This window comes from Lygodium microphyllum, chromosome 28 (assembly GCF_053477565.2).
Source record: "Lygodium microphyllum isolate KBCC chromosome 28, Lygodium_microphyllum_v1.1.10, whole genome shotgun sequence".
In the NCBI taxonomy this organism is placed as follows: Eukaryota; Viridiplantae; Streptophyta; class Polypodiopsida; order Schizaeales; family Lygodiaceae; genus Lygodium; species Lygodium microphyllum.
The window spans coordinates 119,159,463-119,186,390 of record NC_141162.1 but is presented as its reverse complement, the minus strand read 5'-3'; the positions used below and the strand labels follow the sequence as shown (position 1 = coordinate 119,186,390).

General features: G+C 43.2%; 1 protein-coding gene and 1 pseudogene across 4 annotated transcripts in view; both read right to left on the bottom strand.

The window, feature by feature from the left end:
* The window catches only part of LOC148011913 (uncharacterized), a 292,709-nt gene that overhangs the window by 79,997 nt on the left and 185,784 nt on the right, over positions 1–26,928 (bottom strand). The gene's annotated exons all lie outside the window — the stretch shown is intronic.
* On the bottom strand, positions 21,447–22,424 carry LOC148011914 (uncharacterized; annotated as a pseudogene).

Here is a 26,928-nt window from a genome sequence, read left to right as displayed (position 1 = left end):
AATTTCCAAGTGTTGATGATGCTCCTCTTCATTCTTGCTAAAGACAAGAATATCATCAAAGAAAGTACCGACATATTGTCGATGCTCTCTAAAGATGCGCTCCATCATTCGATTAAAGGTGGCTGGTGCATTGGTTAATCCGAAAGGAACCACCAAGAATTCATAAAGACCGTATGAAGTGCGGAAAGCAGTTTTGTGTACATCTTGTGGTATTACCCTAATTTGATGATAACCACTCTTTAGATCAATACGGCTGAAAACCTTTGAGCCTCCTAGACGATCCAAAATGTCGTCAATTCTGGGAATAGGAAACCGATTCTTCACAGTGATTTTGTTGAGGGCTCGATAATCAATGCACATCCTGAATGTGCCATCTTTCTTTTGAACAAGAAGAACCGGTGAACAAAATGGTGAGCTACTTGGCCTAATTAGCCCACGGTTGAGTAGGTCTTCGACTTGCTTTTTGATTTCTTCTTGTTGAGGACGGCTCACACGGTATGGTGCTATATTAGGAGGAGAACTGCCCGGGATAATATCAATATGATGGTCTTCTGGCCTTTCTGGGGGAAGCTGATAAGGAAGATCTTCCGAAAAACAATCTTTATACTTTTCCAAGAGCTGAAGTTGCTCTTGGTTTTCAGCATTCATATTATCTTTTACATCAGTGACATAAAGCAGACAACATTGAACACAATCCTTAATTGCTCTAGAGACTTGCATATGGCTTACCATAGGTATGGTGTCTCCAAAAACTCCAGCTTGGATCTCGTACTTCTTGCCTTTGTTGGTGAGTTCTACCTTCTTTTTCTGAGAGAAGATGGTTGAATCTACTCTATGATTCCAGGGCATGCCAAGAATCACATCGCAACCATCAAGGTCTCCGATACAGAAGGTATCTTCGTCACTGTAGCCTTGAATTTGAAACTTGAGCTTGCCAATGTAGGGTATCACAGTCTTCACTGTGTCACCTTCATCAGCATTTAAAGCTTGGCGAACTTCTGCCGGAGTGTCCATCTCTTCATTCTTTAATCCAAGCTCTTTAGCTAATTGCAAGGAAATGATATTTTCATTCGCCCCAAGATCTATCAAGAATAGTGCTTGCTTACCTTGTAACTGTCCCCAAGCTTTTAATAATTTGCGCGTCTCTGGAGTGTGAGTTGTGTTTGCAACTACATCACTGATAGCATTGATTTTCACTGGCGACTTAGGCTTGTTGTCAGAAACCTTGCTTTGTCCCTTGTTTGGACATTGCTTCGCTATGTGGCCTGTTTGTCCACATTTAAAGCACTTTCCTTCTTTCATGAAGCGTTGCTTTTCTTCTTCGGAAAGTTGCTTTGCTTGTGGATATAGATTGGAGCGAAATTGAGGAGCATTAGGAGGTGCATAGGGCTTCATCTTCTTTTGATTTGATGGCTGCTTTTGCGACTGTTTTTGTCCTTCATTTGGGGCTGAATACTCCTCATCATCAGCTACTCTCTTCTTATCATTCTTTTGGAATGATTTGTTGCCATTGTGCTCCATTTCCCATGTCTCAGCATGGTCAATGAGTTCCCTGAGACTAGAACAATGATAATGATTAAGAGCAGTACGAAGTTTAAAATGCAAACCTCCTTGAAACTTCCTAAGCTTTTCCGAACTGCTAATCTTCTTGAAATGTTGGACCTTCAAAAGTAGCTCCCAAAATCTCTTGGTATAGTCACCAAGTGACTCATTTTTCCTTTGCCAAAGCCGATCCCATTCCATTTTTACATCTCTTTTGAAATGAACAGGAAGAAATTGGCTTTGTATCAGGCGAACAAAGGACCGCCATGATTTTGGGGCAGCATGATCATATTCCAACCCCGTCCACCAAGTATGGGCTAAGTCGGTTAAATGTAAAGCTGCAAACTTAATCTTTTCTTTTTCTTTATACTTGTCACGACCATACAAAATTTGAAATTGACGAATAAACTTCAGAAGAAGATCAGGATTTCGGGAACCATCATACATACTGAACTTGATCTTCTTTTCAAGTTGAGATAGTGACTTAGTCTTCTTCTTCTTCTTATGCCTTCATCCATGCTCGGATCTTGAGGTTGAAGATGATGAAGTGCTTGATGGGGATGGAGATGGAGACGAGGGTGAAGAATGTCGACGCCTTTGACGATGATGAGGTCTTCCACGAGAAGGGTGTGACTCTTCATTACTAGAAGAGGATCCATCAGAATAGGCGCCAGATGACTTTGAAGAAGAGGATGAGCTTCGACGCGATCTCTTTCTTTGTCTTGAAGTAGAATGGGACTGCCTCTTAGAAGTAGTTGGACTTCTTGATCGGCTCCTTTCATTGGTATGGCTTTGTCTCCTTGAAGTAGAGGGGCTTCTTTCCTTGAATTCTTTGGGATTCTCAACTTTTTCTAGTTTGAGAAGTTGCTCACGAATTTGCTGATTCTCCTCTCTAAGACTTTGAATGGCTTGAAGGATAGCACTCGATTGATCCATTGAGACTAAAGAAAAAAAAAAAAATGCTCAAGCACTCAATGCAAGGGCTGAAAACAAACAAACTTATAGTTGTAAGCACTACCAGTGTTGGGGGTGAGGACCAAGCCAAAGCTCTGATACCACTGTAAACGCCCCGAACAACGTAGTATGCTTAACAATTATGATATTCACTTGTTTTCGAGATTTAATATAAAAGAGAATGAACACTTAAAGTTGAAAATGAAAATTACTCACAAAATTACAGCCATGAAAATGTAAAAGTAATGGAGACAAGATCGAGGGTTGAAGATGGGCAACCCCCCCCCCGAAGGAATGTATTTCTGCTCAACCCAAGTCCCTTAGGGAAGAGCTCAGTTACAATCAACCTGAGAGTGAGAAGAAGTAATTCTCACTCTCACAAGATCATGCAAAGATGTACAAACACACATGCATTATCTATTATGCAATGACAAGAACTGATTTCATTACAGTATGAGAGAAGAAAAAGGGAAAATCAGTCTTTCTCCATCGTTGATCAGCAGTACATGGATAGAGCTTGCTTCTTGTTACTAAAATGGAAGATAGAGCTCAAGAAGGAGGTGCTGTAATGAATTTACAGGCTTGTTGTCTTGTAAAACAACAGTGATAGAAGAGGGAATATGGAGGAATTTGATAATGGAGAAGCGGGGGATGATGATGGGGATGGATGGGGCCAATTTCTGGCTATCTGTGGGTGCTGTACATGAGTTTACAGCAAAGAAAAATGATGATGAATGAAGAAAAACGAGCTCTTATTTATAGGAGAGGGGAGAGCTAGTACAAAAGGGGAAAGTGGAGTAGCACAAGACAAGTGTCCAGCCACATGTCATGAGATGTGACAAGTGGTGGGACACTTGGAAACTTGTGTGACAAGTGTCTTGACACTTGTCTCTTCTCTATGGCCTTCCTTTTTGGGTTGAATACTGTCAAGAATAGAAACAACCAAATTTAGTAAGCACAGTCAGAGTACAGAACTTACTATTTTTAGAATGACATCCCTATTTTTTAGGACTAGCATTTTTAGGCTAATTCGAGGCTCCTAAAATTTAGGGACCTCCTAAAATTTAGGGATCTCCTAAAATTTAGGGACCCCCCCAATATGGGTATCATATGAAAGCTTTTTCCGTGTACATCGCAAAAATGGTATCCGAATCTTCATGTGACTTTCCTATGCAAAGAAATGTGCATTTCAAGCTTTCAGCCCACACATGCACATTATACAAGAATTTCATGATCATGCCATCTTGTTGATTGTAACTGTCTGTTCTGGTGGATCTAGCCCACACTTCAAGGCATCAATCCTTTCTGTGTGCGAGTCTAACCCTGATATGCGTGAGTTCTAGTCACAGGCGCCCAATCGGGTCATATAGGTGGAAGTGTGAACTATCTTTTCTCTAACCCACCGCGTGGGTCCACCATAACCTGTGACCACTCATCAGTGGCCAGCTCCAATGCACTTTTCTTTATATCTAATTAGTGCAAATGAAATAAATTTAATAAATCATTATATAGACAAATTAATGAAAAAGGATACAAATTCTGTTTCTATAGAGTTGTGACATAGTGTCAAAAGGAATGAATATGTGGAATGAAGAATGAGGGAAGCCGGTGCCATATTTATAGGTGTAGACTAACTCGAGTGGTGCCCTAGCTCTCTTAAGTGGCACCCACTGAAGTCTCTTTCGTGGCACCCCAGCTATCTTGGATGGCACCTTGACCCTAAATAATGATCCAAATAAAGCCTGTTTGGGGATTTAAATGGAAACCAAAATAGGAATAAAGTAGGGGAAGTGTATTGAGTGACTTGGGTTCTCAACACATCTTTTTTCGACTTCCAAGGGAGCTCCCATTCCTTCAGCTTCAGAGGGGGTCCCTCCTCATCATGTAGTTCTTCACACACCCTTCACCTTCTTGGGGGTGGTTGACATCTCCATGCCATCTAAATCAGGTGGTAGGATGTGTAGGGAATCTGCACAGCGAAGGGAGGGAAACAAGGTCCTCTGGCAATAGGATATCGAAGATGAATGCTGAAGGATGAAGGAAAGGACAGCGAGTTATGAACGGAGCGAAACACAGTCCTTAAGAGCTGTCACAGATGAAGAATATGCTGAAATCTCTCCAAGATGATAGCTGCTATCAATGTGATTGCTGGAAGGCTGGAGAAGAAAACACAAGAATATCTGATGAAGATCTCTCCTTGTAAGCGGGTGCAGCGAAGCAACTACTAGGCAGCCTTTTAGGAGTGAAGAAAACACAAAAATGCAAGTATTTGATACAGGGCTGATAAAGAGGGTGTAACCTGCTGAAGAGAGCTGAATCTACTACAAACACAGCTTGATGATGACGCTAGGTGAGGAGGGCTCACGCCAGATCGTGCAGGCTGCAAAATGCCAAGTAGAGATGGATGCACAAGCCACCAATCGTAATGTCCTCCTCGTGGGGTGTGAACAACAATGGAGAGAATGGAAAAAGCACAGGAGAATATGGAAGAGAGTGATAGAGTGTCAAAAAGAAGAATGTGTGAGATGAAGAATGAGGGAGGTCAGTGCCATATTTATAGGCACAGACTGTCTCGAGTGGCACCCCAACTCTCTTGAGTGGGGCCCACTAAAGTCTCTCAACTGGCGCTTGGGCTCTCTCGGCCGACACTAAATAATGATCCAAATAATGCCTTTTGGGGTTGTAAATGGAAGTGGAAATAGAAATGAAGGGAAAATGTACTAAATAACTTGGTTTCTCAACACATCTTTCTTCAACCTCTTAAGAGATCTCCCATTCCTTTAGCTTCAGAGGGGGTCCCTACTCATCATGCAGTTCTTCACACACCCTTTACTTTCTTGGGGATGGTTGAAAACTCCACGCCATCTCACACATTGATTCTCACTTTGAGAGATTCAAAGGCAGCTCATCTTTCTTTGAGTCATCTTGCTTCAACTTCCGATGGGCTCCCATTCATTCAGCTTTAGAGGGGGTCCCTACTCATTGTGCAGTTCTTTACACACCCTTTACCTTATTGGGGTGGTTGATGTCTCCATGCCATCTCACCCATTGATACCCATGATCTACAAGTTCTTTCTAGTTCGGGGCCTTGGATGTCTTGAGCCACAACTTGGTAGCTAGCCTTTGTATTCCTTCCAACACGGGGTCACGAAGCTTGTGGCTTCTCTCGCGAGGTTGTGTTTTGGGTTCTAATAGCTCATCATGTCTATTGTTCTTCACTATAGGTTCCCTTTTTTTGCAAGTAAAATGTGGCTAATTATATTACTCAAACGGCTAATTACAACGGAATGCTCATGCTCAATAGACTAGCTAGAGCTGATGCAAATCGCAAATACATCATGTATACAAGCCTCTCAAGGCGGTCTAGGGGGGATGGGGGCAAGAAGCCATGGAGGGGGGGTGTAATGCCATCTGGGGTTGGCTGCCTACATCATGAAGAACAAGTCCTGGCCACCCAAGGTGTGAAAAAAGTGAAAACGAAGCTCTTGATGAGCTCGAGACTCGCCCTGCACCTGGTTCCACCGGTCGTGGAGAAGTGGATGATGGAAGTCCAAAGCTCTACCGAAGTCACCTGTCCTAAAAGGCACTCCCTGCCAAAAACCTCCTAACAGTGTGCCTTCCAAATGTGCCATCCTGTAAGACTCCATGCGATCTCCCATACCTTTGAGCGGTCTATTGTGGGCTCCAGTACTTCGCGGCTCGGTAAAGCCTCCAAGCCAACCACTGCACAAGACCTAGCCTCAATGATGAAAATCGTGTCCTGCATCCCGGCCTCAAACAAAAGGTGACGGCCTTGGCTGACTGCCTGCCAGTAGAAAGCTCCCCATGAGATACATCCAAGGCTCGGTGCCACACAGTGGAAAATGTGGCACGATCCTCTCCATAGGAGCTATGCTGCCTCTCGCAAGACCAAAGGCAGTGCTTTGGAGTTTCCAAAAGCTGCTCTGGGCGGTTATTACACCCTCCATACTGCTGCATCATCTAGGCCAGCCAACTCCCAACCGCTAGACCTCCATGTGCCAAAAGCCATAGGAAATACAACACTCTCCTCGGCCTCCAGCTGTCCCATAGGCGGCACCAGAAAGTACGACGCAAGGCATCCGTGATACTATGCTCCGCCAAATATCTCCTACGCAAAGGCGCCCAGTCCATGTCCTTCTGCATCAGTACATGTCTACCAATCCTAGCTGTGTACTCCAAGAACCTCAATGGCTTCTTGGCGACCGCAGTGGCCGGCCATAGCCACTCTCCAGGGTCCCACTCCAGCTCATTAAGTGGCTTGCTCTCCCATATTCAGAGGTATCACTCTCGGAACCCCTCCCAGAACACATAAGGGTTCAGACGCCAAGTCTTCCCTTGGAGACCAACCACATGAATCCTCCTCCAAGGAAGGACAAGGATCTCCTCATCCTACTGCCCTTTGTCAAGGACCAAATGCCCCCCATCCTGCACGGTGAAGAAAATCCCATAGGGGGCGCCGTCCACTCTACCTGTCACCGAGGACCCCAAGATGCCAGGAGGAGATAGACCGCCAGCCTATGGTTTGGAACCCCCAGGTCAGAGATCCGGAACGAGATACAGCTAGGCGAGCATTTCCACATCCAGTGGGTTGTTGGCCCTGCTCATACTATCAGGACGTGGTAGGAGGTGTACAAGGTGGTGGATCAAGAGGTGTTGCAACAGGAATCAAGTTGTCAGCGAGAAGCTGAGTTAAGGAGAAGGGAGATTGACTCAGCGAACCCTCAGGAGTGGCTTGACTCTCCGATTCGAAAGCCGGTGGAGCCTGACAAGGTGTGGGCCGCTAGAGTCTCACCGGCATGTATCTAGGTGGCATGATCTGGGCACTTGTGAAGATCCATCTCAAGCATGGCCTCCAATTACCACCAAGCCTCAGTCTGCACTCCTTGAGACCCTCCTGCAAAAGGACCTTCCAAGTCTGTGAGATGGAAGGATCGAGGTGCAGCTGAGATTTAGTAGACAGTGTGAGAGTGAGTGACAGAGTGAAGCACGACACCCAAGAGAATAGACTCAAAGAGTGTAATCAGAAAGTACAAAGTACAACCCTTAAACCTTAGGGTTGTAAGGGGGTGTTCACACCTGACATACGCTAAGTGCCCATAAGTGTGAAACATAAGCACATAAGCACTTACGACAATAAGAGTAAAAAGTGCCCCAGTGTCCTACTGATCACCGATACTCCCATATGAGCGTAGGCGTAAGTGGGGCGTGAGTCAAATACCCAACAAACCCCCCTGGAGTGAAGAGTGATCAAGAGTACAAGGATCATCCGCCACCAAAGGATATCAAATTTAAAGCATCGCGAAATGCTTCAAATTTGTCACGAGGAAGAGCTTTGGTGAAGATGTCTGCCACATTACTGGTGGTAGGACAATAGACAAGGCTGATATCATCTGCATGTAGCCTCTCTCTGACAAAGTGATAATGGATCTCAATGTGTTTCGTGCGGGCATGAAACACTGGGTTCCGTGCCACTGCAATGGCACTCTGACTGTCAGTGAACAAAGGAGTAGGCTCCGTAATAGATACATCCAAATCAGCTCGCAAGCGTCTAAGCCATACGCATTCAACTGTGGTAGTGAAAGCTGCCTTGTATTCAGCTTTACATGACGATGTGGCAACAGTGGATTGTTTCTTGCTAAGCCAAGAAATGCAAGAAGAGCCAAGAAAGAAACAATTGCCACTAGTGGAGTGACGTGTATCATAATCACCGGCCCAATCAGAATCACTGTAAGCATGTAACTGCAGTGGTCCCCCCTTGGCATAAAGCAACCCAAGAGATCGAGTACCCTGCAAGTAGCGAAAAACACACTTGACAGCTTGCCAATGTGACATACGTGGCTGATGCATTGTGACATTAATGTGACATTAAAAGTGATATTTAATGTCACGTTAAGGCCATAAATATGGAATGTGACATTAAAAGTGATATTTAATGTGACATTAAGGTAAATCTAGGGGAACATGCACGAGAATGACCGTCCGGGCTCTTGGGCGCCCGAACGGGGTTAAGGGGAGCCTAGAGAGTAAGAGAGTCCAAGAATAGTAGAACTCAAGAAAAGTGGACGGTTGGCAGAGGAATACGTGTGAGAGGTGCCAGCACTTATCTAGGCGTGGTTGGGAGGAGAAGAAGGACTCGTGCTCAGGATTTTTTTCATCGTTTTCTCTCTGTCTTTCCCGAAGCCATCTATCATTGGTATCAGAGCCGTGAGGATTCCTGGAAATCTTCAACGAAAGGGTAGCGACGGACAAGTGCTCCACGATCTTATCAGTCGACAGTCGACGGACAAGTAGCGACGGACAAGTGCTCCACGATCTGTTCAGTCGACAGTCGACGGACAAGTGCTCCACGATCTGTTCAGTCGACAGTCGACGGACCCATAAAGTCGTGGTCAAACGTCAAGTGCCCACTATTAATTTAGTTGACAACAGTCGACGGTTCGTAACGACCCGTAAGCCACTGGTCAGACGTGACGTGACACGTCACGAAAACTTAATGTGACGTGTAATCTGGTCACGAAACGTATCGAAAGGGCAGCCATTCTTTTTTACGCCTGTTTTTAAAAAAACGCGTAAGCTGATCGTGGGCCATCGAATCTTGCCCACGCCTGTCTGTGAATGCTCCTCCATGAACACACCAACAAGACACGCATTCTTCTCCTTTTCACGGGCTGAAGTTGAAGTTCTTTTGTGATACGTGTTGGATCAATCGACTGCGTGTTCAGACTTCTTCTTTTCAGCCTCGACTGTATTTATATCACAAGTACAGGTTCAGCAGGAAGCAAATTCAGGAAAGCGACATTGATGACCAGCGTGATTATTAAAGAAGGGGGCTGAATACTAGTCGTTCTGCAAAGAAGCTCCATTTTCTGCGTGACCTTCTTCGGGCGATAAAATTTGTTCCTTACTCTGCGGATTTCTTTCCAAACCAGCAACCACTGCCTGCCATTAAAATCAGGGAAGTACTTTACTTTGTATGCAAATTTCTTATCTTTGCTTTCCAATTCCAGTGTATTAATGGCAGAAAAAGGGAAAGAAAGGGTAATGGAAAGCTCTAGTTCTGGGGACCACAACCTATGGTAGATCCCCATGAACCAGAAATACAAGAAGAACAATGGGAAGAATTTTTTGCTACACGAGAGCAATTTGATGATCTTACTGCTCGTGTGCAAACTCAGGGGGTTCAAATGGAATTTTTAACTCAAACACTCACTGAAATAAAATCTCAATTAACTTTATTGTTGGAAAGAGATAAAAATAAGATAGAAACCTCGGATGTCCCATCTTCATCGAAAGATTTAGATGTGACTATGCGAGATCCTAAGGAACCCCAACCTTATCATAAATTGAGGAATAATCCAGTTCTAAAGGATATGAAACCACCTCAATTTTACGGGGAGGAAAAAGATAGGAATAAAGACACAATCTTTAATTTCCTCCAAAAATGGGAAGATTTACATAAATTAAAAAATACCCCACCACATCTACAAGCACTGGAGGCTAGTTTAACTTTGGGGCCTAAAGCATATAAGTGGTGGCGAACTTTAAAGGAGGCGAATAAAATACCTGAAACCTGGGCTCAATTTGAATCCGTCTTTTTGAAAGAATTTCTTCCTGAAAATGAAATGGAAAGAAATTGGGAAGATTGGGATTATCTCAGACAAAAGGGACAACCCCTGCTGACATATCTGGAGGAATATCGTGAGATAATCCTCAAATTGGAAGGAATAGATGAATTCCAAAAAACAAGAGGATTCATTAGGGGACTAGATAAAGCCTGTAAAAAGGAAGTAAAACGGAGTTTACCTAAGACGCTGGAAGAGGCAATTAAATTTGCATTAATTCATGAAGATAGTATGCGTCCAGGTACACTCACTAGTCTCACTGATACGGAGCCCAAGTCTAAGGAATTGGAAACCTCAAAATTTGTGGGCAAATTTAAAAGGAAAATGCCATTTTTAAAGGGTAAAAAACAACCTTTTGAAAAGAAACCATATATGAGGCCAAAGTTAAGTCCTGATGACTTTGATAAGGCCAAAAAAGAAAAGTTGTGTTTCAATTGTCTATCCCCTAACCATGCTGCTTGGAATTGCCCTCAAAAGAAAAAGGGGGAAGACAAAGGAAAGGATAAGGACAAGGGCAAGGGAAAAGAAAAACAAATCCATGTAGTGCAGACCTTAGAATTAAAGGGCCATGAAAAGTACAAATCTTTAGAGGTCTTGCACATGGATGTACAACATAAGTGTTGTATGTCAACTTCTATGTGGCAGTCTACTTTTGGGCCACATGATTTACTTAGAGTACATGGATTGATAGCTGGAAAAAGGGTTAGAGTCATGATTGATGACTCTGCCACACATAATTTTATAAATTATGCACTTGTCAAAAAATTGAAACTTCCCCAACAAAAGAGTGGGCATCAATATGTTGTTCGTATGATGCAAGGCCAAGACAATAAAATATGGGATACAATGGTATCCAATTTGGAAATTGAGATTCAAGATTATAAAGACAAACTCGATTTCCAAATAATGAATATGGAAAGAGCTGATATTGCTCTAGGGAGGGAGTGGCTATGGGGATTGGAACCATCCTTAAAACGTAGTTATCACCATAATACACTGGAATTTGAAAGGGATGGTAAGACTTTTGTTATTCAAGGTGAACATGAAGTATCTGATAATCCTTTGCTGTGTTCTACTGAAGTTCAGAAGCTGATAAAGAAGGAAGTTTGTGAGGTATATATGCTATGGTCTCTTCCTGTACAGAATACTTTTACTTTCTGTAATATAAAGCAACAATTTTCTTATGTTTGTGAGTTGAATGTTAATAATGAATTGAGTAGTTTGTTAGATGATTTTAAAGATGTGTTTCCTTCTGATTTACCAGGTGGCCTTCCACCAGATAGGGGTGATATAAATTACCCAATTGATGTAAATAAGGATACACACCCAATTTCAAAACCACCGTATAGGTTAAGTGAAACACAGCATCAAGAAGTTGAAAGACAAATTAAGGATTACCTGGATAAAGGGTTTATTCAACCCAGTAATTCACCTTGGGCTTCACCAATTTTATTGGTAAAGAAAAAAGATGGTTCTATGCGACTTTGTGTTGACTATAGAGCACTTAATAAAATAATGGTGAAGAATAAATTTCCTATGCCCAGAATGAAAGATCTTTTTGATCAATTGCAAGGGGCAAAATTCTTCACAAAGATAGATTCAAGATCAGGCTATCACCAAATAAGAATTAAGGCACAAGATGTTTCCAAGACGGCATTTCGTACTAGATACGGGCATTATGATTTTTTGGTGATGCCTTTTGGCCTCACTAATGCACCAGCTACCTTTATGAAGCTGATGAATAGTGTTTTACGGCCCTATCTAGGACATTTTGTAGTAGTCTTTTTGGATGATATCTTGATCTTTAGTAAATCAAGAGAAGAACATTTGGAACACTTACAATTAGTATTCCAACTGTTAAGAACACATTCCCTTTATGCGAAGAAAACTAAATGTGAATTCTTTGCACAAGAGGTCAAATATTTGGGGCATATTATCTCGAAAGAGGGAATCAACATGGATCCAGAAAAAGTAAGGACAATTATTGAAAGGCCACCTCCAAGGAACCTGGAAGAGCTGCAGATCTTCCTAGGTTTATCTGGATTTTATCGTAGATTCATTCGAGATTATGCCAAAATAGCTGTTCCAATGACAGACCAACTTAAAGGGAAAGGAAAAAGTTTTAATTGGGGAATAGACCAAAATGAAAGTTTTCAAAAACTTAAGGTAGCTATTGCTACAGCTCCAGTACTATTAATAGTGAATCCCAATAAACCATTTGTGGTTGAAGCTGATGCCAGTGATAAGGCGATAGGCGTGGTCTTATTACAAGAAGGTCGACCAGTTGCTTTTGAAAGCAAGAAATTAGATCGTGCAAAACAGAATTATTCTGTTTATGAGAGGGAGATGTATGCAATAGTACATGCAATGAAGAAATGGAGGCACTATTTGTATGGTGCCAAACTTTTGATTTTATCGGATCATGAAAGCATTAAGTGGCTTAATGATAAACCGGATTTACACGGGCGTAAAGCCAGATGGGCTGAACTCCTCCAAGAGTTCGACTATGAGATAAGATATAGAAAAGGAAAATATAATATAGTAGCTGATGCACTCAGCAGAATGCCCATCATTAATGAATTGAGTTTTACTCAGTTCACTTCCAACTTGCTTGAATCTTTAAAAGGAAAATGCCAAGTTGATCCGGCATATTCCAACATATGGGAAGCAATAAAAAATGGGGATCCAAATGAAAGTGCTTCTACTAAGGAAGGAATATCTGAGGATGTTCAACAAGGAAATGGAGCATCAGGGGTTGCTCAAACTGGATTCAAGTGGAAGAATTTTACCATTGATAATGGTTATTTACTCTACAAGGGTAGGGTATGTGTCCCGAAAGATACAGAAATAAGGCGCCAGATACTCTTTGAGTGTCATGATACCCCTAGTGCGGGACATCCAGGAGTTAATAAGACTTAATAATCTTATTAAAAGGCAGTTCTATTGACCCGGAATGAATAAGGACGTCTTTGACTATGTGGTCAAATGTAATAAATGCCAGGTTAATAAAGCTGAAAGATTAAAAATGGGAGGACTTCTCCATCCACTAGAAATTCCTTCGAGAAAATGGGAGAGTATCTCCATGGACTTTATTGTTGCTTTACTTAGAACACAGAGGGGGCACGACTCTGTGTGGGTGATTGTGGATAGGTTAACCAAAATGGCTAGGTTCATTCCAACTTCAACTGATGTTAAAACACCAGAATTGGCTAGATTGTTCGTAGAGAACATATACCGATTGTATGGCCTTCCGGCAAATATAGTTTCTGATCGGGATAGAAAATTTGATAGCCATTTTTGGCGTGCGGTATTTAGGAAATTGGATACTAAACTTAGCATGAGTACGGCGGATCATCCGCAAACTGATGGGCAAACTGAAAGGGTTAACCAAATTCTTGAAGATATGCTTAGGGCATATGTAAGTAAAAGGCAAACTAATTGGGAAGAGTATTTACCGATAGCAGAGTTTGCATATAACAATGCCAAGCACTCTTCCACTCAATATAGTCCATTTATGTTAATGTATGGGTTTCAACCTAGAGCTCCTTTTGCAGTAGGACTGCATAAGGAAAAGGTTCAGGCAGCTAAAGATTTTTTGGAGGATATGAATAGTATGTTAAAATTTGCTCAAGAAAATATTAAAAAAACTCAAAATCGCGCTAGAGCATATGCAGATCCTCACCGAAGAGACATCTCCTTTGAAGAAGGAGAATTGGTCTATCTTAAGGTGCCTGAACAAACTAAAACTATGAAAAAGGGACAATGTCCAAAGCTTTCACCAAGGTATTGTGGTCCTTTCATAATACTTAAAAAGGTGGGAGAATTGGCTTACAAGCTCCAACTACCTGTTGGTAGTAAAATACATCCAGTTTTTCATGTAAGTAAATTAAGGAAGAAGCTGGGTGATTTGGATAATCTAATCTTAAATGATGCTATTGAGGAGCTATTCTATGACCAATCTAATCCATATGAACCAGAAAAAATATTAAATGTTCGTAATCGACGAACAAGGAATACTATTTATCAGGAATGTTTAGTTAAGTGGAAAGATTGTTCAGAAGAAAGCTCAACATGGGAGCGAGTAAGTACTTTAAAGAAAAGGTTTCCCGATTTACAGTTAGACCTTCCAAGTATCGTTTTCGAGGATGAAACCGATTCTTAAGGGGAAGGAAATGTGACATTAATGTGACATTAAAAGTGATATTTAATGTCACGTTAAGGCCATAAATATGGAATGTGACATTAAAAGTGATATTTAATGTGACATTAAGGTAAATCTAGGGGAACATGCACGAGAATGACCGTCCGGGCTCTTGGGTGCCCGAACGGGTTTAAGGGGAGCCTAGAGAGTAAGAGAGTCCAAGAATAGTAGGACTCAAGAAAAGTGGACGGCTGGCAGAGGAATACGTGTGAGAGGTGCCAGCACTTATCTAGGCATGGTTGGGAGGAGAAGAAGGACTCGTGCTCAGGATTTTTTTCATCGTTTTCTCTTTGTCTTTCCCGAAGCCATCTATCATGCATATACCTGCTCAAAGCTGAAACTGCAAACTGTATGTCCGGCCTAGTGTTGCATAGATAGATAAGACATGCAACTGCAGGAGCATATGTATGTATATCAAACAAATCGCTGTCATCATGTAATGACAGTTTCAGTCCAGGTTCCATGGGGGTACAAACTGGCTTGCAATCCTGTAAGCCAAACTTCTCAAGAAGCTGCCCAATATACCTTGACTGTGATAGCCCAATATCTCAAGCATCATGTATGAACTGGATGCCCAAGTAGTAATGCAAAACTCCCAAGTCAGACATGTCAAAAGTTTGCTGCAAATTTTGTTTGAATGCTGAAATCTGATCAGCATGTGTTCCAGTGAGCAAAAGGTCATCAACATAAAGACATATAATCAGCATAGATCCCCCTTCTTTACATACGTAAAGGGTAGACTCAGATGAGCTGTTTAGAAACCCCTGACCAAGCAAGAAAGCATCTATTTTTGCATACCAAGCTCTAGGAGCTTGTTTCAAACCATATAGTGCCTTTTTGAGCTTGCATACCAAATGTTCTGAGCCTTCAACTGCAAAACCAATGGGCTGCTGTACATAAACTTCCTCCTGAAGTTCTCCATGTAAAAATGCAGTCTTGATATCTAGCTGATGCACTGTCCAACCATAATGTGCAGCCAAAGCAATCATAGACCTGATGGTCGTCATACGGGAAGTAGGAGCAAATGTCTCCTCATAATCAATGCCCTTTTTCTGTGCGTAGCCTTTAGCTACAAGCCGTGCCTTGTATTTATCAATGGATCCATCTGCTTTCCTTTTGAGTTTGTAGACCCATTTTGTTCCAATGGCTTTCTTCCCAAATGGCAAGGACACCAAATCCCAAGTTTGATTCTTAGTAATAGAATCTAATTCAGCTTGCATTGCTGCCATCCAATGCACACTGTGTTGTGCATCCTCATAACATTCAGGCTCTTCATTATCAAAAGTACTTGCTGCCATAATAAACTCCATGGTATGTGCTGAATCATGCAAACGAGTTTGCCTTCTAGTACGTCCAGCCATGGGTGCATCCAAAGGACTATCTTGCATACTCTGCAAATACCATCTAGGTAATTGTCTAGCATCCTGACTGTGTGCAAGCTCTTGCTGAATTTCAGTTTCAGCATGATGCTGAATATTCTGATCAGCCAATGGCTGAATTTCTGCACTTTCTTTAGGAGCAGCTGGCTGAACATTAGGTTCATTTTCTGAAGCTCCAGCTGAATCACCAAAAGTAATGGGCAGCAGCCCTTCAAAAACATCACGGGCAGCCTGATATGTGTCCAAACCAGCCAAGGATAATTCTGATTTTTCATCAAAAACAACATCCCTGCTGACAAAAACCTTCTTTGTAACGGGATCATAGAGTCTGTAGCCTTTGCTTTCATTGCTATATCCCATAAAAATGCACTTAACAGCCTTGTTGTCCAACTTTTTCTAAGTACCTGTGGAATATGGGCATAGGCAAGACACCCAAAGGTATGAAAGTGACCAATAGAAGGTTTACGGCTGTTCCAAGCCTCAAAAGGTGTGATGGTCTTCAAGGCTTTGGTAGGGCCTCTGTTCAAAATATGGCAAGCACACATGACTGCTTCCATCCAAAAACTATGAGGCAAGCTTTTTGCCTTCAGCATACATCTGGCCATCTCCATGAGTGACCGATTCTTCCTCTCTGCTACCCCATTCTGCTATGGAGTATAGGCTATAGTATACTGATGGACTATGCCCTTCTCCTGCAAAAAGGAATTCAGCATAGAGGACATGTATTCCCCCCCTCGGTCCGAACGGAGAGTCTTAATCTTGCATCCAGATTGATTTTCAACAAGTGCACTGAAAGCCAAAAATGCATCATACACTTCTGACTTCTTTTTCAAACAGTAGATCCAGCAAAAACGTGTAAAGTCATCAATGAATGTCACAAAATAATAACAACCGCCCAATGATATGGTTTGCATAGGCCCACAAACATCGCAATGCACCAACTGCAATCTGGTTGTTGCTCTGAAAGCAACATCACGAGGAAATGAGAAACGATGCATTTTTCCTAAAATGCATCCCTCGCATAAGTGCTCAGGAGGTCTCTCCAAGAGAGGTAAGCCATCCAGCATCTGAGTACGCTGCAAAAGCATCAAGCTGCCAAAGTTTACATGCCCCAAACGAGCATGCCATAACTCCGCCTGTATCATAGAAGGAGTAAGAGTGGATGTTAAGTATGCCGACTGATCTACTGAAAGAGCATCCAAATAATATAAACCATGACACAAAGATCCTGTCAAGACCAAAGTCATGCGTTCTTTATCTCTAACCATGCAATGGTCATCATCAAATGTGACCTGCAAACCACAACGTGCCAAAGAAGAAATAGAAAGCAAATTCTTATTGATTCCAGGCACAAACAAAGCATCCTGCAGGCGGAGAATAGAGCCATCAATGGCTGTGAGCTGAATCTCCCCAATACCACGAATAGGGTATGATGCATTATTGACACACTGTACCGATTTCCCAACGGGAGGTATACTAACTGAAGCAAACAAATCTCTGCGAGATGTAATATGCCTAGAAGCACCACTGTCAAAGAACCAAGTGTCAGCATCCTCTGTAGAGCTAAGTGCTCTATCGGCCCAAGAGATGTCATAACTGCAAGTGTAAAAACAATAGTCCCTGTCCACAACAAAGGACGCAGACTCACTAGCAGTGGAAGGAGTAGTAGAAACAGACATTCCTGACTCCTTCTTCTCTTTGGCAATACGCTTCCTGTACTCAGTGATATAGTGGCCGGGCTTCCTACAATAGTGACATTTTCCTTTTTTAGCTTGCGTCCCCCCTTGTGTCTGATTCTGCGATGTGCCCGAAGTGCCAGAACTCTGTGGAGCATTTTTCACCTTGCTGTTTTTGCCTTTTTGTCTTGCCACAAAAGCCTGCTCAGAGACTATAGCATCCACACCACTATTTTTCCATGTTTGCTCCTCCTCTAGAAGCAAACTAACCAGCTGAATAAAAGTGAGTGGGTGCTCAGCAATGAGGTTCAATGCAGTATGAAAAGACAAGTACGAAGGAGGTAAGGAATTCAAGGTGGTGGATATCAACTGTGCATCCAAAAAATACTCATCTACATTCATGAGCTGCTCCCTCAAGTCCTGAATCTTATTTAAGTGATCCTGCATAGAATCACCCTCATGCATCTTCAAAGTTTCCAACTCTTTCTTCAAGAAAGAGATCCGAGTCTCATTCTTTCCTGCAAACATATGCTCCAAAGTCAACCATGCATCTCGTGAAGAAGATGCCGAACAAATGTGAGGGATGATGGACCGCTGAACTGCCAGAGCAATCAGCGACAAGGCCTGTGCATCACGTGTATCCCAAGATTTTTGAGCTGCAGTTCTTGGAGGAAGTGGCTGAGGTGGAGCGGGCTGAGGTCCCCGTTGTCCACGTGCGCCATGGGGAGGAGGAGTAACGGGAGCTACAACTCCCGGTCGAGTTTCCTTTCCACTGACATAATCCCATAAATTCTTGGCCACTAATACATTCTTCATCATGAATGACCATAGCGAATAATTGTTTCCATCCAATCTGTCTTCCTTGGATACATACGTAAAGACATCATCTCCCTGATTTGCCATGATGACAAATTTCCAAAGAAAAATGAGCAATGTCAAAGCAGTATGGACTGGAAATCTGCAAATTTCCAGAAATTGCAGCAAACACACTTCTGCAATTAATGTGCAAGGGCGTACTCTGTCAAAAACTGTCTTTTAATGCACGCTTCCCAAGGTGCAAACAGTGCTCAGCAACACTGTTATATCAAAATCCCCAAAATTTTTGCCAAAATGTCTGTCAAAACAGTCTTTTTGTGACTGTAGTAGCAGTTCATATGCAACTATCCTCAAAATACACAAAAGCCCCAAAATTTCTGATGATCCAGTCCAGAAATTTGCATCAAATTTATCGCACACCTATATCCTGTGCTGTGCCTGCCGCGTATGAACCTCTTGTTCCAGAACTTTGTTTTGGGCTAAAATTAAAAAAAATTATTAAAAAAAAAAACACACTTGACGTGGACTGGGCAGACGGTGACACGACGATGACGGGGCAGACGGGCGGCTGTTTAGGCCGTTGGGCGCTGACGAACAGGACGACAGGCGGCAAACTGGCGGCAAACTGACGAACAGGACGGCTACAACTGGCGAGCGGACGTGTGTTGTGACGTCTGCAACTGGCGGCAAACTAACCGGCGGGTGCTGTCACAAGTTGCGCTGGAGCTGCGCGCTGGCGTGAGAAGCTGCACCCTGTGCAGGCGCAGGGCAGAGAGTGGCGCTTGGCTGAGATGGTGGTGCCTGCAGGTGCAGCGGCAGCACGCAGGTATAGGGCGAGACTGACGGGGGCTTACGAACAGGATCAGGCGTTGCTGGCGGGCAGATGAGCTGCGGCTCGTTTGGGCAGAGCTGGCGGGGTCTGCAAACAACAGACTGAAGACTGCTCTGATACCAAATGTGAGATGGAAGGATCGAGGTGCAGCTGAGATTCAGTAGACAGTGTGAGAGTGAGCGACAGAGTGAAGCACGACACCCAAGAGAATAGAATGAAAGAGTGTAATCAGAAAGTACAAAGTACAACCCTTAAACCTTAGGGTTGTAAGGGGGTGTTCACACCCGACACACACTAAGTGCCCATAAGTGTGTAACATAAGCACATAAGCACTTACGACAATAAGACTATAAGTCTGGGGGAAAAAACCTCTCCTACTAAGAGTAAAAAGTGCCCCAGTGTCCTACTGATCACCGACACTCCCATATGAGCGTAGGCGTAAGTGAGGCATGAGTCAAATACCCAACAAAGTCTGCCCTCCTGGTGTGAGCCCACAGACTACTAGCTTGCCCACAAGGGCCAAGCTCTAAAACTTTGAGTCTATGATCCCAAGCCCTCCCTCAGACTGATGCCGAATGATGGTTGTGCCACGCTAGCTTGGCCTGAGAGTCCCTAGAACCGTCTGAGCCGGTTCAATGATCCAGCCCAAACGGTTAGATAAATTTTGATACTAGGCGGCAAAGCTGAACCACACAAGACAAAGACAAGCATTGGGACGAGGCAATGTACCTGGCTGTCGCTAAGAGGACCTAGTTGATTGTCACCAGGTGGTGATACTTTTTGCAATTGCTTTCCTTATTTACTTATATAAATATTTTATTTTTCTTTTCTTTAGTTGGTGTTGCTTTTTATCCCCAGAGTTCTCTTGGATTAAGCCGAGATCTTTGCATGGCCAGAAGAGCCAGCCATTGGGAAAAATTGGACTAATGGTTTGTCTGAGCCTTGGGACTTGTTTCATATTGAATGGGCACTGAAGAATAGAATGCCGGTGGTTTGAGACTGTGTGCTTAGCCACTAGAGATGGTGTAGGACAATGAGCCTGGCCAAGACAGAAGATGCACATGTGAGAATGCTCACGGAATAAAAGTCACCGTAATTGAGCCACATTACACTTTTTTATGTGGTTACAATGATAAAATTTTGCTCAGAACAACTTGAAGAATGCAGGGGTCACCATCCCTAAAATTTAGGGAGTTACTATTTTTGGACCCCAAAATCAGATCATGTCATTATCTTCGTTTTTGCACGAGGATTATTTGTCTGGTCTATGCCGAGGTCAAAATCTGCACCGATCATGGAGAATTTTACACAGGAAGGTTTAAATAGGAAAATTGTTACATGTATGCCATGTGGCACAAATTCCCAAAAGAGAAAGAGAGAGAGAGAGAGAGAGAGAGAGAGAGAGAGAGAGAGAGAGAGAGAGAGAGAGAGAGAGAGAGAGAGTTTTACGAAAAAAAAAAGAGAGAGAGAGTATATTAACGTCTCTAAAAGGCTAATATGGCCTATGGGACCAAAGCAATACATACAATGATGGTGTGTTTCTCATCTGGAACGAGAAAAGATGAAAAACATGCCTATGAGACTGAAAAAATGAAATAGTATCCTATAAAAGGGAAACATGTCAATGATCTAAAAGTGAGAGTAGAAAAAGGAAAACTCTCCATCAATGATATGTCTGTTCTCTAAGGAGGTGTATCTCTGCATGGCTGAGGCGTCTCGGCATCTGTCTCCTGTGGCGCTCAATGATGGCTTTCATTTGTCTGTGGTGTGGATGTCTAGGCCTTCGTCCGGGTGGACGTCGGCGCCTAGACCGGCTAAGTGCCACTGCTCTATCCAAAGGTACACCTACAGAAGATGAGGTCCAATGATGATGTACTCCTGTAGGTTGTATGGCAGTAGCAGTGGTATCTGCCATACTCTGTCGTGTATCAGTGAAAAAGTCAAAGACTGCTCTCTGTCTATGTGAGCCGAGCTGTGGGGGCCTCCTACTCCATCGAATTGTTGCTTTGCACCTCTGGAGCTCCAAGAGGAAGAATCCCAAGCATCTCTGATCCTCAAACTGCATGATCCGTCTCAGGGGTCCAAAACCCTCTCGAAACAGACAGTGGTATCTACCTCGTATGTCATAATATACAGTGCATCGGTAGATGTAGTGTTCCTCTGTCTCTGGCTCTCTGTTGCATAGTGGGCATATGCGTTCTTTTGTCTGTATAACCTCCCATCTGCCTGTCTCAATCATCAGGTGGTGGGATGAGGTGCGGATCTGACCAATAACTATGCGTAGTCCATGAGGAAGCTGTGTGTCCATGTAATTGGGTCGGGTGATGAAATCATCCTCAGATACCTGAAGGAAGTGGGTCTGGTAGTATGCCATCCTCGTGCCATGGGGGGAGGGGGTTGGATCTAGGTCTTCTCTGTATCTAACTTGAGTATGTCTGTTCTGATCACATGGTTTAGCTGTGATCGGCTTAGGTCAAGTGTAGGGCAATCGAGGCTATAGTCAAAGGGGGGTAGTTTGTCAATCTGCAGCCCATGTAGACTCATCCATGTACTCATCTAAGCATACCAACAATGTTTGTCACCATCTGCTGCTAGTTTTCTAGAAGAGGCCAGGGCTAGCCGTGGGTATCTATCTTGGGGGAGCTCCCATAGTCTATGTATGAAAGTCACTGCCTGGAGGACCAAGGCCTCAGCCACCATGGGTGATGCTCCCAACTCAACTCTGATAATCTCATGTGGGGTCGAGCTCTTCGCTCGTATCATATGTGAGATCATAATGACCAATGGTCTTTCCATATGCTCCCACCCATCATAGTATTCCTTCTTTGGTCCATCCTGGTCTCCCAAAGGCTGTCTCCTCGTGTGAAAGAGACTCGGACCCCAAATAGCTGCCCCATATAGGAGTGTGGGTGTAACCAGGGTGTCAAAAAGCCACAATTTGGTGCGCGGCTCATGAAATTGTATGTGAGTACATTGCCTCTCCAATGCCCCTAAGGCTGCATATGCTTTTGCCAAACGAGCCTCTGATGTCTCTCTCCAAGAGAACTGTGGTCCCTTCAATGTGACCCCCAAATAGACATACTGCCTAACCATCTCCACTGGCTCTCCATCAAAAGTAAACTGGTGCTCAGCTCTTGTCACCCAAGCAGCTGAAGTGTTAAATACCATAACTTTAGTTTTCCCAAGGTTCACCTTAAGATCTCTATCTCTACAGAAAGCTGATAATGCATCCAAGTGTCTATTTAGTTCCTCAGGTGAGTCAAATATAAGTACAATATCATTGGCATAAAGCAGTAATGGTATCAGCACTCCAGCTAGGCTGGCTCCAGCTCCACCAGTTCTATCCACATATTGCGAAATTTCATCCATGTATAACCCAAATAGTATCGGTGAAAGTGGACAGCCTTGTTTCACCCCAATGGTGCTATTGATTGTATCTGAGATGCCCTCAGGTGTTCGTACTCTGCCCGTCACTGTCTCATACAAGGCATAGATACTCCGCTGTATCTCTACAGACACATCAATGTTTTGCATTCTTCTCATGAGTCTAGCACGTGGCACTGTGTCAAAGGCCTTGCGAAAGTCCACAAAACAGTAGTAAATCTTTTTCTTGAATGCCTTGCCTTCTTCGATGATTGCCCTCAATGTAAAGATATGGTCTAGAGTTGTATATCCCCTCCTGAAGCCAGCCTCGCCTTTGGATCTCAGGCCATGCATCTCGGCCCATTCACTCAATGCTTGTTCCACGATAGAGCCATATACCTTGGCCAGCATGTGTCCAATCATGATAGTTTGGTAGTTACTAAGTAGCGCGGGGTCTCCACTCTTAAAGAGCGGCACAATAATATGGTCTGACCAACAGGTTGGAAATCCCTCACAAACTGCCCTATTAAAGATGTGAGCCAGCATTGGTGCCAAAATATCACAAGCATGCACAAAGTGTTCAGCCACTAAACCATCATGATCTTGGGCTTTTCCATTTTTCAGTTTCCATATGGCATTCCTCACTTGTTTTCTTGTGAAAAATCTGCAATTTGCTGGTCTTGACGTTGAGGGGAGTGGCATAGGCTCTTGGCCAGGAACATCATAGAGTGTGCAAGTATATCCATGCCAATCATCCGGTCTAGTAATCTGTAGGGGTGGCTGGTTCTCATGCATCTTTTTCCATGCTCTCTTGCTGTCCTGCCCCAAGAACATGGAATACATTTCTGTTTCTAGTCTGCTCAGGTATTCCCGCTTCTTTTTGCATACCAATCATCTGAAGAGTGTTTGAGCATGCTTATGTGTACATATGCCAAGTGCCATCTCTCGCTGAAACGTGCTCGTGTCTCTCTGCACTCATCATCATACCAGCCATTCTCTGGGGCATTACCTCGTGGAGGTTTATCTGACGCTGTAGTGTGTGGAAAAGCGTATGCTGCTGAAGTGTGTATTATCTCGGCCAACTGTCCTGCAAACGCATCCAGAGAGGCCTTTGTGTTTAGCTCCCTCAATGCATCTCGCACAGTAGTGCTGAATATATGTGAGGTCGCTTCCACAAAGTTATAGCGTGGTAATTTTGGTATGTGTGGCTGTGCTTCGTGTATATGCCCATATTGCATTGTGAAAGCTAGAATAGCATGGTCTGCTGCTAATCCAATTGGTCTGTCTTAGATTTCAAATCTTTTTATGTTAGGTAGCAAGTTGGGTGATCCAATCAAATAGTGCACTGTGCTTGACCCTTTCTTGTTATTCCAACATATGAAACCATTAGATCTTGGCCACTGTGGCAGCCCGTTAAGGATGGCCAAACCATGTGCACTTCCCAATGCCAGTAGGTGTGTTCCATATTCTGTTATCTCTCTATCTTGGGCTGATCTAACTAATCCCACTTCATCTAATGCAATATCTCTGAACATCTCATCACTAGTGTCAAAGAAAGCAGATTGGTTGCTTCCTGTGCGTGCATTAAAGTCTCCTGCTAGTAGAACATCCCCAATTCTCATGTATCTCATTATGTCCTCATATAGTGGTGTATACGGGGATGCCTCTTTAGGGCAAAACTTAGAGTATGCAGGGGGAAAATAGCATATAGCAATATACATGTCTCGAGTTCTGGTTATACGTAACCTGATCCACATGTATCTTGCCTCTACATCTCTATGTACCACTTGGACTGTATCTTGGAGCCCTTCTCTAAATAGAATTGCCACACCTCCTGATCCCCTCGTCCCTCCAGGCCGCCTAGGCTGAGGGCGATATACACTTTCCCATCTATATCCATATACATTAGGTAGACGGCTGTCTTTACATTGATGTGTTTCAGTATACATAGCAATGTCTATCCCTTTGAAAGTATCCTCAAAATAACCTGCATCTGTCTTAAGGGAGTCATTGCAATTCGACAGTGTGAACTTCAGGGTCTCATAGGCCGTGCACCGTCATGCTGTCCTTTTCTCTGTGATGATGACTCTTCAATCTCTGTAAACAGCCCATTTACCTGCTTTCTGTGCCTCTAGAATATGTGGCATATTTTCCCTCCTGTGGGCTAACTGGATTGGTGTGAGGCCTTCATCTAGGTAGATCTTTTCTCCTTTGAGAGCGATCCTCTTGGAGAGGAAGGCTCTCTTCTTTTCCAAGTCTCCAAACTTCAAGATGAGGACTTTTGTTTTTGTGTCAGCTTTCCCGACTCGCCAAGCCCCAATGATGGGTACATCTGTAGCCCCAATTTTGGTGGCAAGAGCTGTAGCATCTTCAATTGGGAAGCTTTTCTCATCTAGTCCAACCACTCTTACGTGGAGTGCGCGTGCCCATCTTTTTGCCTCTTCTTCCAAGGTGGCATTCATAACTTCCACTTTGTTGCCATGCATTCCTTTGTTCTTTTTTGCCACATCTATCCATTTTGCATTTTCTTTGACGGTATTCTCAACATTCTCCATTTTCTTTTGGGTGCCTTCCACCACGCTTGCATAGGTGTGCATATCCTTTTTTAAAACAGCCATTTCTTTTTGTAGTTCCGATGTGATTTGTGGTTCCTTTTGTGCGTCCAGTTTCTTTTTGCATTCCTCTAGTTATTCTTGTAGATTAGAGATCATTAAGTCTTTCTCTGCCATGTGTGCATCCAATGTTTGTTGCATCCCCTTTTTTAGTTCTTCCATCATTTCAGCTCGAACCCGCTCTTGTATATCCTTTTCCATTTCCTTCCTCATGGTACGCATTTCAACACGGAGTATGGTCAACATCTCCTCATATAGTGTTTCATTAATTTTGCGGGATGTCTTCCCATATCTACTCGACCCTGGAGAGATATTCCAATCTCGGGTTTTATGCGCATACGTTTTGTATCTCGTGTTCTTTGGCGGTGTATGAAACATTGTCTCCATGGTTGGTTTTGTGATTCCTTCATTGTCAGTTTTTTCCATCATGATTATAGTATGTGCTATAGCATAAAACTGTTTACAGTTTGACTAGAGTAGTAAACCAATAACATAAACTATCACCATAGCATGAACTGCCAGTATATCATAAACTGTCAATGTGACTGCATCATAAGATATGACTGTAGCATGAACTGTCAATGTAGCATAGAACTGTCAATCTCACCTAAACTGTCACTGTAGCATGAAATGTTAATGTGCGTCAGTCTGAAATCACGCAGGTCTCCAGTCTACACAGCAGGCAAGGTTCACATTAGTCTGAGTACATCTGCAATCTTAGTACATTCACACAGGTCTGCATTCATGTCAGTCTGAGAGAGTCAACAGATTTCTTATACAGTCACAATCACGACCCAAAACTGTCCCATCAATCACTGCGCATCTCTGCAGATACTGTTCACAAGGCCCACCATTGTTTATTGTAGGTACATCCCGTCACTGTTCACTTAGTACTCATTCGTCACTGCTGCCACAATACATTCGTCACAGTACATTCGTCAAAGTACATTGCTTTGCTAGACACGTATGCTAGTGTCACGTTTGTCTCGTCCGCATCCGGCTCGTCACGCCTGTCGCATCAGCATCCGTCCGTCGTGCCCGTCACGCCAGTGTCACGCCCGTCACGATCCTGTCATGCCCGTCTCGTCAGAGAGAGAGAGAGAGCATTTTTTAAAAAAACGTAATAGGTAGGAGGGGCAGATCTTAGAGTGAATTTTCAGGGGTTGAGGGCAGATTGCTGCAAGTACATTAACTATGGAGAGTACTTCTTCGTTTATGACTCATGTACGGAGGTAGAGCTTGCTTCCTCTAGTTAACTCTCTCACTATTCTCAGAGGAAATGCTCTGCATGATGTGTTGATTCCATCGAATGTACAGTTTTGTGTTTTCTTTGCATTTCTGCTGAGGCAAGAGCTGCACTATCCAGGATCAAGAGCAACGGATTGCTTCTTCAAAGCAGGAACTAAAGAAAGTGATGACCATGCCACACGGGAATAGGGTTTTCAGCTCTGATTTAGTGCTGTTTGTGGGACTGTTTTACTGCTGGAATGATGCCAGGGTCAAAGGGTTTGTAGTCCAACTAGTATGGAACAAATCTAGAATGCAATAAGGCTCAGAACAGGTAAAAACAGTAAATACAAAGTTCTGCAAATTGCAATTCTACACTTGAATTATTGAGTTATGCTTACAGAAAGCGTTCTTCTACTTGGGATGTTGTTTTGGATATGCTGGACAGTAAAAACAATAAATACAAAGTTCTGCAGATTGCAATTCTGAACTTGAATTATTGAGTTATGCTCACAAAAAGTGTTTTCCTACTTGGGATGTTGTTCTGGATATGCTGTACTGTCCTTATGCAGCTGAAATTTTCTTAGGAAAGATGAAAGCCAACTGTTCACAGGTTTTGTACTTTGGAACATTTCATTTTTGTAACTTTTCATATTTTAATTGATAAAAAAAAATACCGAAAG